Source organism: Phyllobates terribilis, unplaced genomic scaffold (assembly GCF_046119375.1).
Source record: "Phyllobates terribilis strain yellow unplaced genomic scaffold, ASM4611937v1 Scaffold_1__5_contigs__length_1240528914, whole genome shotgun sequence".
Classification (NCBI taxonomy): Eukaryota; Metazoa; Chordata; class Amphibia; order Anura; family Dendrobatidae; genus Phyllobates; species Phyllobates terribilis.
Genome location: NW_027362761.1, coordinates 971,210,739 through 971,225,816, shown reverse-complemented (window position 1 = coordinate 971,225,816; position 15,078 = coordinate 971,210,739). Strand labels below are relative to the sequence as shown.

General features: G+C 40.5%; 1 pseudogene; it reads right to left on the bottom strand.

The window, feature by feature from the left end:
- Positions 1-6,364: 6,364 nt before the first annotated feature.
- The window catches only part of LOC141162416 (syncytin-2-like), a 53,813-nt pseudogene continuing 45,099 nt past the window's right edge, over positions 6,365-15,078 (bottom strand).

Below are 15,078 nucleotides of genomic sequence, written 5' to 3'. Positions count from 1 at the left end.
TTAATGAATTGTTTACGCCATTTTAGTTTTCTCACGAATAGGTTTATATCTTTAATCGTTTCGAACAGATCATGATCAGTGGTAGGTACAAAACTCAAGCCTTTACTTAGGACCGTCATTTCGACAGCAGATAAGGTTCTCGAAGAGAGGTTAATGACCTGAGAGTTATTTTGAGCGGTCATTGGGGGGTTAGGGGATTTGTCAGGTAGGATCTGGTGAGTAGGGGGTAGCCCTCTTCTAAAAAATGTGCTCCAGGGGTGGGTCTCCTATTACTACCTCGTCCTCTGCCCCCCCTCCCTCTTTGTTTCCCCCTTTGAGATCTATCTCAACCATAATTGTCTGAACCTACATTTCACCTTTGAGATAAATGAACACAAACTCCCCTTCCTAGACATTTTGATCCAAAAAGAAAAAGATGGAGCACTGAGTACAAAAACTTTTAGAAAAACAACAGCTACAAACTCCTTGCTCAGATGAGTAAGCAACCATCCCGCCCCCCTCAAGAGGGGCATCCCTAAGGGACAGTTCTTACGTATTCGCAGGAACTGCTCCGATGACGCCTCTTTTGTCGAACAGGCTAGGGACTTGCGCACTCGCTTCCGGGAGAGAGGGTACCCAAACAAAGTATTGTCTAGGGCCTATGGGGAGTCATCAGGCAGGGAACGTACTTCCCTATTACAACCTGTTCAGAAACCCCCAGAAGAGGACAACTCCTGCAGGCAGGTCATGACTTTTTCTAATGGTGCAGAAAGTGTCCGCAAAATACTGTTGAAGCACTGGTATATACTCCAAATGGACGTTGACATAGGGACCCTAGTTGGCAATATACCCCGAATCACCTACAAAAGAGGCAGATCTCTTAGAGATAGACTGGTTCACAGTCATTTCACTAACCATCAAACAGAAAATTGGCTATCAGGATCCACAAAGGGATGTTTTAAATGTAGTGGATGTGTAGCCTGTCAATCGATCACACAAGGCAGAAATTTCATGAGTAATAACACAGGGGAGTCATTTACAACTAAACAATTCATCAATTGCAGATCCAAAGGCATCATCTACAAAGCCACATGCGTTTGCGGTCTTGAATATGTCGGCAAAACAAAAAGAGAATTCAGGAGGAGAGTGGGCGAACACCAACGGGATATTGCCCTGAAAAGAGATACACCCATAGCAAGACACGTGAACTCCACACACCCTAACCAGCCTGAAGTCATGAAGTTTATGGGTATTGATAAAATTTCACCTTCACCTAGAGGGAGCGACTGGGATAAATTGATTTTACAAAGAGAGACCAAGTGGATCATTAAACTTAATACTGTTGCCCCCTGGGTCTTAACGATCAATTGTCATTCAGATGTTTCCTTTGACCTAGGGACTCCATAGGGATAGGAGTGTAGGGACAGCCGCCGAGGAGTGGGGGCGCCATTTGCGCAGGTCCTAGGGTGCCAACCTCCACTGTTAGGTAGGGTGAGTACACCATAGGGTAAGAATAGGGTCAATTTTTCTATATTTACTTTTATTAGTCCCTGCCTGTTATTCCCTATCATTACTGCCGTTTTATTAAGTGGGATATATATATCTATCTCGGGTTTACCTCTCTCCCGTTGGCTAATTACCTATCACTACTCCTTAAAAATGACTAGACCCCGGTTCTGATTTAATATTGTCTGGTGGCGTCTGCTGCGCTGTGGAGTGGGGGCCCACGTATACATACCTAGTGGACTCCATCGGTATTGGACCTCTCCTCCAGTTTCCCTCAGTTTTCCCCTATTATTCTTCCTCTACACGGCCGAAAGCCATTGCCCACATAATCTCATTTGATTCTTAGATGAGAGAATCGTACCTACAGAATCGAGAAACTATTTCCTCCGCACCCCTCTTTGCTCTTGAACCCCGTGAAAAACCGTTTGTTCCCACCATATCTGGGGCGCTACGTGATGTTTTCAACTTCCATCATCCCGATAGCGGCATTATCCTAATAGGTGACCTGATAGACTCGCCGTAGATGATACTTAACCGTCACCCCGTAGCCGGGATTGGGCGTTCTATATCATGTTACCATCACAACGCCGCAAGCGTCCACTCGACCAGCTGTCGACGTCATCGAAAGCGACGCTTGCGTGTCACTTGCCGGCTCATGCGCTCCAAACACCGGAAGTCGAGGGGACGAAACCGGAAGTGACATTGCCGCTGTAGGGCGGTAATACCGGTATATTTAAAAGAAGCGCGGGCACTACTCAGCAACCGTGGAATCTTTATTTTCGGGCTGATAGACCCATCGATACCACCGCTCTCTCCCCTGATGAATCGATGAGATGAGGAAACGCGTCGGGAGGGCACCCCTTACCCTGTTGGTTTGTAACCTTTTTGCCAGATGAAAGGAGTCCTGCACTCGACTGGTTAAAGTCACATCCAAAGGGTTTGCCCCAAAACTGTACAGACATGAGTCATCAGCGATGATACTGACATCTTAACGGTGAGATTGTTCCATGTATTAATAATTCACCAAATTCTTTATGTCACATCCAGACTCTATAATACAATCAGTCGTTTCTTTTTTTTCCCTCACCTATCTCTGAGTTAATAGTATGGGTGTAGGAGAGCTCTAATGCATGACTGTCTGTCTAAATATTTCGATGTATACCTATGGAGACATTTATTGTATGACAGTTTTTTTTGATTCAGACTAAAACCACTTAGTGTTAATTAAAGTGGTGGTCTAGAGTGCTATGTAACTTTGGCTCGCTATGTCCCTAGGCTAAAAGGAACTATATCAGAAGCGTAACCTGTTCCACAGATGTACCTTGTTTAGGCGGCTGAGTACCATTTACAATTGGTCTATCTTTTTTGCTCTCACCCATCTTTGAGTTAATAGTATGGGTGTAGGAGAGCTTTAAATACATGACTGTCTATTTAAATACTTTGATATACTTATGGATACATTTACTGTATGACAGCCCCTTTTTTGACTCGGACTAAAACCACTTAGTTGAAATTAAAGTGGTGGTCTAGTGTGTTATGTAACTGTGGCCTGCTATGTTCCTAGGTTAAAAGGAACCATATTAGAAGTGTAATCTGTTCCACAGATGTACTTTCTTTAGGCAGCTGAGTACTTTTTGTTAAGACTCGCCATTGCTTCTTCCTTATACTTTATATTCTATTTTTATTCATCATGATTTTTTAAAACAATTGAATAAAAGTTAATTTTTAATCTATATATCACATTTTGCCACTTTTGCTCATTGTTCCAAAAATGTTTAACTCTATAAGAATGCAAATAAAAGGAACTTATTTTCAAAGAGTGCCAAGTTTTTCTGCTCTATATGTGTTTACTCTGCTATGTCTTTATTGTCCGTATAAGTCCCCTCTGAAATGTAAAGTGCTACAGAATATGTTGGCGCTATAGAAATAAAAATTATTATTATTATTATGAATCTTTACTCAAAGTCTATGTATACCTTTGCTATATTCAGCTGAAGTGCTGAAGTATTAAGTTCTCTGAGCATAACAAAGCACTTCCCAAGCCTTTGCCTCCTTAGATTGATTCTCTGCTCAGTACTAGACTCTTTAGCTTGATTGATAGCTCATTGCCTGATTAAATTGCCTGGCAAATGACATCACACAGACAGTGAGCTATCATTCAAGGTAAAGAATCTGGTGCTAATCAGGTAGGCAACCTTGTGAGGCAGAGGCTTATTAAGTGCTCTGCAATGCCCACAGCACTTAATTACTAATCTTCATATGGATGAATATGTTAATTTCTTGGGAATAGATAGAAGATAAAGTCAATCAATTTACGACGAATGGCAAAAAATAAGCCCCTCAGGTGTGCATCCCTTTAAATTAAAGGCATATTTTATCATGACCGCAGTGGATGTTACTCAATGAATAAAAAGCATTATTTATAGTCACTATTCACATACTTTTCGATTCAGAAGGGGTAGGCACGGAATCTTTTCTAGAATAAAATTTGGCCTCTTGTTACATTTTAACTTCATATTTTCAATTTCTGACATTGTGCGATTTATGTTTTCTTTGACATTTTTGAATTGCCAATAGGCAGAAGTTATTTTGAGTGAGTGAATCAACAACTGATATATATGTTGATCCCTGTGTATTTAGATTGTAGAGAAGGAATGACCTAAATACTTCATATACAGTAAAATTCCATAACTTAAATTCTACTGGAAAGCCATTAGAGCCAGCCATGTTTAACTGGAATTGTTCTTATCATATGTCTTTGTTTATTGAAGTGACACATGCCACCATGTCAACCTTACCTGCTTATACTTTAGTCCAGAATATAAGAGTAAATTCACCTTTTCAATTAAAATTCAGATTTTCTTTTTTAGTTTTACATATATTGATTGGTTACAATTTGAAAACAGAGAAAAATAGTGAAAAGCCTACCACCACACAAAATTGTACCTGGTACTAATTTCTTTCATCTTCTCTCACTTTCAAAAAGTTTTAGATTTTTCAAAGTAATCGATTAATTTATGAAAAAATGTAAATCAGTTCTCTGCTAATTGAGATTGTTGTTAAAAGTTATATCTATTTATCTTTCAAAACTATTCTATATTTTGAAATACCTTTAACATTGTTCTATATTCTCTCATATTAAGGCTAAGTGCCTACGATGCAGAAATGCTACGGATTTTTCCTGAGCGTTTCTGCATCTCCCTGGCAGAAAAAATGCATGGGGATTGTACATGCGTTTTTCCTGCCAGGGACAAGCGGAAGTGAAGCGTTTTGAACATGCGATTTCTCATTTCGGAGCAATTTTAGCATCACTTGGAAAAGTGCTTGACAACTTGGCCACACTATATAAATCCATGCAACCGTCATGGATTTTATATAGTGTGACCAAGTTAGTTAAAAAAATGAATAAAAATGGTAAAGAATAAAAAAAAAATCATATACTCACCTTCCAATGGCCCCCGGTCTCCTTATCCGATGCGTCCGGTCTTCCCGGTGTCTTGCGGTTGTGTAAAAGGACCTTCCATGATGTCATTTAGTCATGTGACAGGTCACTCGACCGCCGACGTCAGCGGTCGTGTGACCTGTCACATGACTAAATTACGTCATGGCAGGTCCTTTTAGACCATCGCGAGCTGCCCGGGACCGAGGAAGCATCGCTATGGAGACCGGGGGCCATCAGAAGGTAAGTATAATGTATATTTTTTATTTTAATTCTTTTTTTTTTACAGGTACTATGGTACCCGGGTCTGGAGGAGAGTCTCCTCTTCTCTAGACCCGGGTACCATCCGCACATTGAAACACTTAATGTGCACATGTAGTCATGCGGATATTAAGTGATTCAATCCAACTAGAGCTGGAAAGGATTATACAGCCATTGAATTTTTTTAAGTAAGTACAAATGATCATAAGTGAAATATATTTATTAATTCATGTATGCAGTGTGTATTGTAAAATCTGTTTACGGATCTGATTTATTACACTATTTTCAATAAGAGTCATTATTTCACTCCAGCAATGTTGTAAAGTATATAACATACATAATATTGCATAGCTTTAATATTCTAATTAGCTGCATATTTTCAGCCATATGTGTATTTTCAGCCATATGAAAATAAACTGAAAATTAATATAGACCAGAGATGATGCAACATGAATGACTAGTTCAAGGAGCAGGTCCCTGCCAGATTTTCCATGCCATGATCCCCTTGACTGACAGATTTCTCCTTATACATACACACATAAGAAGAGACCTATCTGTCTAGAGGAGCAGGGTGGGGTGAAGCCACCTAGGTTCTGACTCCTAGACTAATCATGTGTGTCGCATTGTCTCCAGGCTCCCTATTTAAAGTTTGATTTTTCAGAAATGCTGCTGTATTTCAAACTAAAACATTCACAGCTGCAATAACTGAGCTGTCAGGTTTCCTTTAAGCACAATGTAGTAAGTTGTAGTATTCTCAGCAGTCTGGCATCAATGAAAAATATTCTAGATTCAGATTTTCACATGAACAGTCATACACAGCAAAATGGATGTAAAAAGTTAACCCAATTGAATTTGAATGTGAAAATACCTGGAGTTTACCAATATGGGAAACAGGTGGGTACCACAATACAATAACAATATGCTAAAAATTTGGTGTTCTATAAATTGTCAAGCATAACTATTATCAAATAGAAAAAGAAAGTAGAAAAACATGTATTGTAAGTGCAGACACCTATATAGCTGACCTGTGTTCTTGTTCTCACACTGTCTCTAGGGCGGAAGAAGTCATCAGATAACAGTATAGTGTCAACATGTAAGTTACTGTTTTGTAGAACCTAACCTAATTGGAGTAGAAAGTGGACCTGATTGGTGGTTCTGACTTATGGGGTTCTTGTCCTCTCATGATCCATGGAGAACATTGAATTCCCAAATTACTGCATTGTGGCATGGAAGGCTTTCTCTAGCATACTGCTTTTTGAGTAAAAATAGATCTGAAAAGTTGGATACAAAATCTTCATTGATAGCTTTTTCCCTAGAGATAAGAAACACCAAAGAATCTTATTTTGCTTTCCCTATTGAAAAATCCCATAAATCTATTGTACTGTATAAGCTTATATCCTAAATTTGCATACTGTGGAAGCAAAATGGGGGAATTTTTTTCTGTACAGTTTGTCACTAATTCTTATTTGTGAGTTTGGATTTTGGTACCTTGTTTTTATTTTATATTTTACTTTGAGTTAAAAAAGTTGTCTTCAGTAAGAAAGTTCTCAAGATGATAAGCAGACCACAGGGACTTCCACTGCTAGGAATCGCACCAATCAGGGTCGGTCTGGCCTGGCGGGGTACCGGGGATTTCCCCGGTGGGCCCTTCCTGCAGACAAGAAGAAGAAGAAGAGGAATTTAAAAAAAAAAAAAAAGCCTGCGGTTTTTAGGGGCAGGGGCCCTTTAGAAGTGCAGGCAGAGTATGTGCAGGGAGGCGCACGCGGCGTTCATTACCTGAACTGCCGCGGCACACGTCACGGTGAAGAAGCTGAAGCTGTGCGTCTGAAGTCACTGGAGTATGACATCATTGTCATGCTACTGCTGCGACCGGTGCACGCGCATCAGCCGCCGGCCTCCTCTACAAGCATGCCGGATATAAACAGAGGAGGACACCGCACGGTGCCTGGAGCACAGGAAGGTAAGGGGAATCTTTTTTTTCTGTGTGTGGATGTAGAATGGGATGTGGGGCTGGATGGACACATGGGGGGCCTGTATTGACGTATGGGGGGCCTGTATGGATGTATGGGGGGCCTGTATAGACATATGGGGGGGAAAGCTGGACACATGGGGGCCTGGCTGGACACATGGGGGCCTGGATGGATATTTGGGGGGGCAGGCTGGACACATGGGGGTCTGATTGGATATTTGGGGGGGCAGGCTGGACACATGGGGGCCTGTATGGATTATATGGGGGGGCAGGCTGGACACATGGGGGCCTGGATGGATTATATGGGGGGAAGGCTGGACACATGGGGACCAGGATGGATATGGGGGAACAGGCTGGACATGTGAAGAGGGAGCAGGCTGGACGCGTGAAGGGGGAGCAGGCTGGACACGTGAAGGGGGAGCAGGCTGGACATATGATGGGGAGCAGGTTGGACATATGATAGGGAAGCAGGCTGGACATATGATGGTGGGGAGCAGGCTGGACATATGATGGGGGACAGGCTGGACATATGATGGGGGGAGCAGGCTGGACATATGATGGGGGGAAGGCTGGATATATGATGGGGGAGCCAGCTGGACAATTGGGGGCCTGCATGAATATATGAGTGGGACAGGCTGGACACTTGGGGGCCAGGATGAATATATGTGGGGCAGGGTGGACATATGGGGGGGCAGGCTGTACATATGATGGGGGGGCAGGCTGGACATATGATGGGGGAGCAGGCTGGACATATGATGGGGAGCAGGCTGGACATATGATGAGGGGAGCAGGCTGGACATATGATGAAAAAAAACCAAGCAATGTGAACTGAGGTCTAAGATGGTACACATGCAAAAAATAGGAGCATGTTCACACAAGCAAAAAGAAGCAAAACCTACAAAAGACAAAAAATATATCTCATACCCTACCATCATTATATATAAATGTAAAGCAAAGTTGCATATTAAATATAGGGTACTTAGTGAACAATTTTTGATCAAAAAAAGTATACAAGCCATCCCACCAGCGACAAGGTGACCCTAAATTGGGACAGTACCTACACTGTCTATATTAAAAACCTTACTGTATATCAAAGTTGAAGTAATGCATATAAAAGGGTAGACAAATAGGAGGGGGTCCCAATTTCAGACCACCTAGGCCCGTGGTAAGCTACATATATACTAATCAGCTCAACAAAGGGGATGCCACACCCTTAATTTGCACAGAATGCAAACAAGACAAAAAAACAAGCAATGTGAACTGAGGTCTAAGATGGTACACATGCAAGAAATAGGAGCATGTTCACACTAGCAAAAAGAAGCAAAACCTACAAAAGACAAAAAAATATATCTCATACCCTACCATCATTATATATAAATGTAATGCAAAGTTGCATATTAAATATAGGGTACTTAGTGAACTATTTTTGATCAAAAAAAGTATGCAAGCCGTCCCACCAGCGACAAGGTGACCCTAAATTGGGACGGTACCTACACTGTCTATATTAAAAACCTTACTGTATATCAAAGTTGAAGTAATGCATATAAAAAGGTAGACAAATAGGACCGGGTCCCAAGTTCAGACCACCTAGGCCCGTGGTAAGCTACATATATACTAATCAGCTCAACAAAGGGGATGCCACACCCTTAATTTGCACAGAATGCAAACAAGACAAAAAAACAAGCAATGTGAACTGAGGTCTAAGATGGTACACATGCAAGAAATAGGAGCTTGTTCACACTAGCAAAAAGAAGCAAATCCTACAAAAGACAAAAAATATATCTCATACCCTACCATCATTATATATAAATGTAAAGCAAAGTTGCATATTAAATATAGGGTACTTAGTGAACTATTTTTGATCAAAAAAAGTATACAAGCCATCCCACCAGCGACAAGGTGACCCTAAATTGGGACGGTACCTACACTGTCTATATTAAAAACCTTACTGTATATCAAAGTTGAAGTAATGCATATGAAAGGGTAGACAAATAGGACCGGGTCCCAACTTCAGACCACCTAGGCCCGTGGTAAGCTACATATATACTAATCAGCTCAACAAAGGGGATGCCACACCCTTAATTTGCACAGAATGCAAACAAGACAAAAAACCAAGCAAAGTGAACTATTTCTTGCATGTTTACCATCTTAGACCTCAGTTCACATTGCTTGTTTTTTTGTCTTGTTTGCATTCTGTGCAAATTAAGGGTGTGGCATCCCCTTTGTTGAGCTGATTAGTATATATGTAGCTTACCACGGGCCTAGGTGGTCTGAAGTTGGGACCCCCTCCTATTTGTCTACCCTTTTATATGCATTACTTCAACTTTGATATAGAGTAAGGTTTTTAATATAGACAGTGTAGGTACCGTCCCAATTTAGGGTCACCTTGTCGCTGGTGGGACGGCTTGTATACTTTTTTTGATCAAAAATAGTTCACTAAGTACCCTATATTTAATATGCAACTTTGCTTTACATTTATATATAATGATGGTAGGGTATGAGATATATTTTTTGTCTTTTGTAGGTTTTGCTTCTTTTTGCTAGTGTGAACATGCTCCTATTTCTTGCATGTGTACCATCTTAGACCTCAGTTCACATTGCTTGGTTTTTTGTCTTGTTTGCATTCTGTGCAAATTAAGGGTGTGGCATCCCCTTTGTTGAGCTGATTAGTATATATGTAGCTTACCAGGGGCCTAGGTGGTCTGAACTTGGGACCCGGTCCTATTTGTCTACCCTTTTATATGCATTACTTCAACTTTGATATACAGTAAGGTTTTTAATATAGGCAGTGTAGGTACCGTCCCAATTTAGGGTCACCTTGTCGCTGGTGGGATGGCTTGTATACTTTTTTTGATCAAAAATAGTTCACTAAGTGCCCTATATTTAATATGCAACTTTGCTTTACATTTATATATAATGATGGTAGGGTATGAGATATATTTTTTGTCTTTTGTAGGTTTTGGACATATGATGGGGAGCAGGCTGGACAAATGATGGGGGAGCAGGCTAGACATATGATGGGGGAGCAGGCTGGGTATATGATGTGGGGAGCAGGCTGGACACTTGGCACCCTGGATGGATATATGGGGAGCAGGCTGAACATATGATGGGGGGAGCAGGCTGGACATTTGATGGGGGGAGCAGGCAGGACATATGATGGCGGGAGCAGGCTGGATACTTAATGGGGGGAGAAGGATGGACACTTGGGGGCCTGGATAGATATATGGGGGGGCAGTCTGGACACTTGGGGGCCAGGATGGATATATGGGGGGCAGGCTGGACACATGGGAGGCCAGGCTGGACAAGGAACTTAATTACTGTTTAGGGGCCAGATTGAGGAACATACATTATTAGTCCATGGTGGCAAGTGGGAACATTATCACTTTAGGGTCCAATTAGGGACATTTTTACTTTTGTAATATAATTTGCTTTTTAGGAAATGGGGGGACAAAAGGGGAGTCCTTCTACTGTGCAGGGCAGCATTATGTCGCATTTTTTCTTCATCTGGCATATTGTAGAAGTCTGGGAAAAAGTGTGGAATATGCTCTAGAAGTGATCAGTTATTGATAACTGTGTGTTATTTTCTGCAGAGATGAGTCCTGGCTGGAAGAAGTGATGGCTGTCTGTGCCAGATGAAGAAGAATAGCGAAGATGAAGGACTTCACCTAGAGACGTCACTGGTGAGTCAGTCTATTACATGTACACTTGTGCTATACAATATATAGTATATACAGAGCTCCTGTGTATGTCACTGGTGACCACTGTATTACCTATGCACTATATACAGAGCTCCTCTGTATAATGTCACTTTTGATTCTTGTATTATCTGTACACTAACACTATATACAGAGTTCCTGTGTATAATGTCACTGGTGATCCCTGTATTACCTGTACGCTGATACTATATACAGAGCTCTGTTGTATAATGTCACTGGTGGTAATAACAGTGTTGTTAGTATTGTGGTTTGTATTCATGATCAGTATTGTAGTATTTGGTCACTATGTGGTGGTAATATGTGGTGTGATGATGGTGTGCTGGTATTTGTTCCTTGAATGTGGTATTATTCTGTCACTATGTGGTGGTGTTATGAGGTCTGGTCATGGTGTGGCGGTATTTATTCCTTGTATGTGCTATTATTCGGTCACTATGTGGTGGTAATATGTGATCTGGTCATGGTGTGGCGGTATTAGTCCCTTTTTGTATATGGTATTATTGGTGTTGGTATAGTGGATTGTGTTGTGTATGCTGGTCATTTGTTCTCTCTGATATTAACTAGGAGAAGATCATTTCCTTTAGGCCACAGCCCCACTATCAGTATTTGGTCAGTATTTGGTCAGTATTTCTTCTCAGGAGGGACAACCAAAACCAGGAGTGATGAATGCAGAATTGGTGCACTTGTTTCTATAATACCTTTTCTCTGATTGTTCCTCACCTGGTTTTGGCTCCCACTCCTGAGAAAAAATAATGACCAAATACTGATAGTGGGGTTGTGACCTTAGAGATTAAATACTTGGAACACAGCGGCAGAGGTGCACTTACAGGGGTTCTCCGATGAACACAAGTAATCACCTCTCCACAGGATCAGTGATAAGTTATTGATTGGTGGGGGTCTGACTGCTGGGACTCAATCGGCAGAATATGGAGCTTTTGTCCCCATTTTACTGAAGCGGCATGTGCAACTCGACCACCGTTCCATTAATTCCCTCATTGGCTGCAAGCACTACTCTTTTTTTTGGAAGCCCTCAAGAGAATGAATGGAGCTGCAGTCAGACGTCCCACCTGCCGCTGCATTTTAAAATGGGAATAAGTGTCCTGTCAGGGATAAAACTTCCACATTCTTCCGATCAGTGCGTTTTCCAATGGTCGGACCCAAACAATCAATATTATCACCTATCCTGTGGAACCCATGGATCGGTGATAACTTGTTTTAATCAAAGAACCCTTTAATGCAAATTACCGGAATTGTACATCCCAGTTATGGTGGCGCACAGTAGATGTGCAGGAGCCGCCTGTGTTGTACAGTCGACGCTCCACTATAACAGGGATAGCGGCTAACAGGTATTTGCATATAGCTGTATGGTGGGCCACTAGGGTCAATTCCCCCTGTGGACCCCACACACTCCAGTCCGACCCTGCCACCAATCATCTCTAATCTATGAAGGAATCAGACAGCGAAAGTGCTTGCAATGCCACCACAGCAAAAAATAATACATAGCATATTTACATGTATGGAATATCCATGTAATCATGGATATGCTGTGTCATCCAGGGCAAGAAATGATCTCTGTAGCTACTCTCTTTTCTGGGTAATATATGATGAGACAACTCCTTAAATATTTTTGGGACATTAGACTGAATTAACAACTTTAGAATTTTCATTTTAAAATTAATATTTTCAATTTACAAATGTTGCAGGTAATCAGATTAATACTTTAAAGTGAGGGTATCTGAAACGCTTTATGCTTTTTAACCTATTTTTTACTAGATAAGAATAAGAAATTGTAATCATGTTCCAAGTCTCAATGAGACGAAACATATGATAATAATTTGAAAAACATGATGTAAAATTCATTTGCATTAATAAATGCAAACTTAATGCAGTAAGTGCTATATGCCCTGATAATAAAACTTTGCATTGTACTGTTCTCTAAACAATGTTTTACCGAGAAACAAATTAAGAGTTGTTTGCTTAAGATAAACACTTCATCCATGATTTCCTTAGCAATGCCGACAATGTGAGGTTCACAGTCATTTTTAAACTTAATTTCTGTGGCTCTTCTAGAGGATGTGATGCATATTCATTTTATACATATTATTTGGTATAATGTATTCCAAATAGAGAGCTGAAAACTAATGAGACACAATTATTCTGTTGCTATTTATTGAAAGACTCATGCAAATGTGGATGAAGGCTATTTTGCCTTGTACAAACAAATTCCTTGTAAATTTGAGAAGAAAAATGAAAGTATTTGAGACCAAACAATTTAAAACTTCTTTGGAGAGGTTTCTCATGATCATGTCTTTCAGATAATAATAATCGAAAATAATCAAAACTAATTAAAGTTGCTAATGAAGTTATGACAGGCAAATGCTTTATTCCCTTATATCGCTATAGTCGCACAAAATATGGGAAATTTCTCATCCCTGAGAGCTGATATTTCAGGTGGAAATTTTAATTGACACCTCAACACTATAGAAGATGACCAAAACTCCACCCCAATTGTGTTTTTTTTCTCTCCTTTGGAGCTTTATAGGCCAGGTGTTGCGGGGTCCAACAATTTTTCTTTTTTCAGATGTTTACTGACTTTTAGACCTAATATTCACTATTGTAGACAATTAAAATTTAGCAGGTGTTTCTGGATCACCCAGATCATTGCCTGCATTAGCAGCTCTGTTTGATCAGGGCTGCAGTGTTTGTAATGTTTGTTTCCTGTTGAACAACTCAATGCAAAGTCGGTGCTTCTCCGACTTTGAGAACCTGCCCTGTAAAGTGTTGTTAGCTTCTTATGAGTTATAGTTTTATTCACATGTATATTATACTGCTATTAGAATGCCACTTATACTTGCTTGGCCACTACTGCTGCAATCATTCTGCTGTTGATATTTTGCTCAACTGTACTTAAACAGAACACGCTGTCAAGGTTTAATTAGCTTTAAAGTTGATTAATTCCTGACCGTCCATGTAGAAAACCATTTTGCTGTTTCAGTGAAATTCATACATGAAATTGTATACTAATGAGTTGCAAGCGCAGTGGGTGGTCACTGCACTTATAGCTTTCCTAATTCTATTCCCTCTTCCTCTGCCGCTGCCTGCCTCCTTCCTCTTACAGGTCACTGAAACATGATTGACATGTCAGAAACAGGAGGCAGTCAGAGGGCAGGGAATAGGGAAGAGAATCAGGAAAGCTGTAAGTGCACTGACCGCCCACTGCACTTACAACTCATTAGGATACAATTTCAAATATGGATTTCTCGAAAAAAGCAAAACGGTTTTCTACAATACAGTTAAGGATTTAATCAGGATGAAAGAGTCTTTATGTAAATGCCATTAGTATGGGGTATAAAGTCCTGATGATAGGTTCCCTTTATACAGAAGCCCTTATGGTTCTTATTAAATTTAATAGTCCTGTTGTGGCTATAAAATTATTCATATTACGTGTACAGTTATGGCCGAAAGTGTTGGCACCCTTGAAATTGTTCAAGAAAATTAAGTATTTCTCCTAGAAAATTAATGCAATTATACATGTTTTGTTATGCACATGTTTATTTACTTTGTGAGTATTGGAACAACACCAGAAGCAGAGAAAAAAGGCAAATTGGACATAATTTCACCCCAAAAAAAAATCAAAAATGGACCAGACAAAATTGTTGGCACCTTTCCAAAATTGTGGATAAATATCTTTGTTTCAAGCATGTGATGCTTGGTCAAACTCACCTGTGGTAATTACTAGGTGTGGGCAATGTGGAAATCACACCTGAAACCAGATATAAAAGGGAGAAGTTGACTCAATCTTTGCATTGTGTGTCTGTGTGCCACACTAAGCATGGAGAACCGAAAGAGGAGACAAAAACTATCTGAGGAATTGTGAACCAAAATTGTTGAACAATATCAACAATCTGAAGGTTACAAGTCCATCTACAGAGATCTTGATGTTCCTTTGTCCACAGTGCGCAACATAATCAAGAAGTTTACAACCCATGGCACTGTAGCTAATCTCTCTGGACATGGACAGCAGAGAAAAATTGATTAAAGGTGGATGCATACAACACTATAGCTCTTATGTCTGCATAATCCAGTCAAAACACTTGAAAAAACCTAGAGGATGAATGGAGACACCACCATAGGGGCCATAGGACATCCTGTTTACATGGATGTCCTATGTTTACTGAAAGGGAATCTGTCACCAGCAGCATGATGTAAAA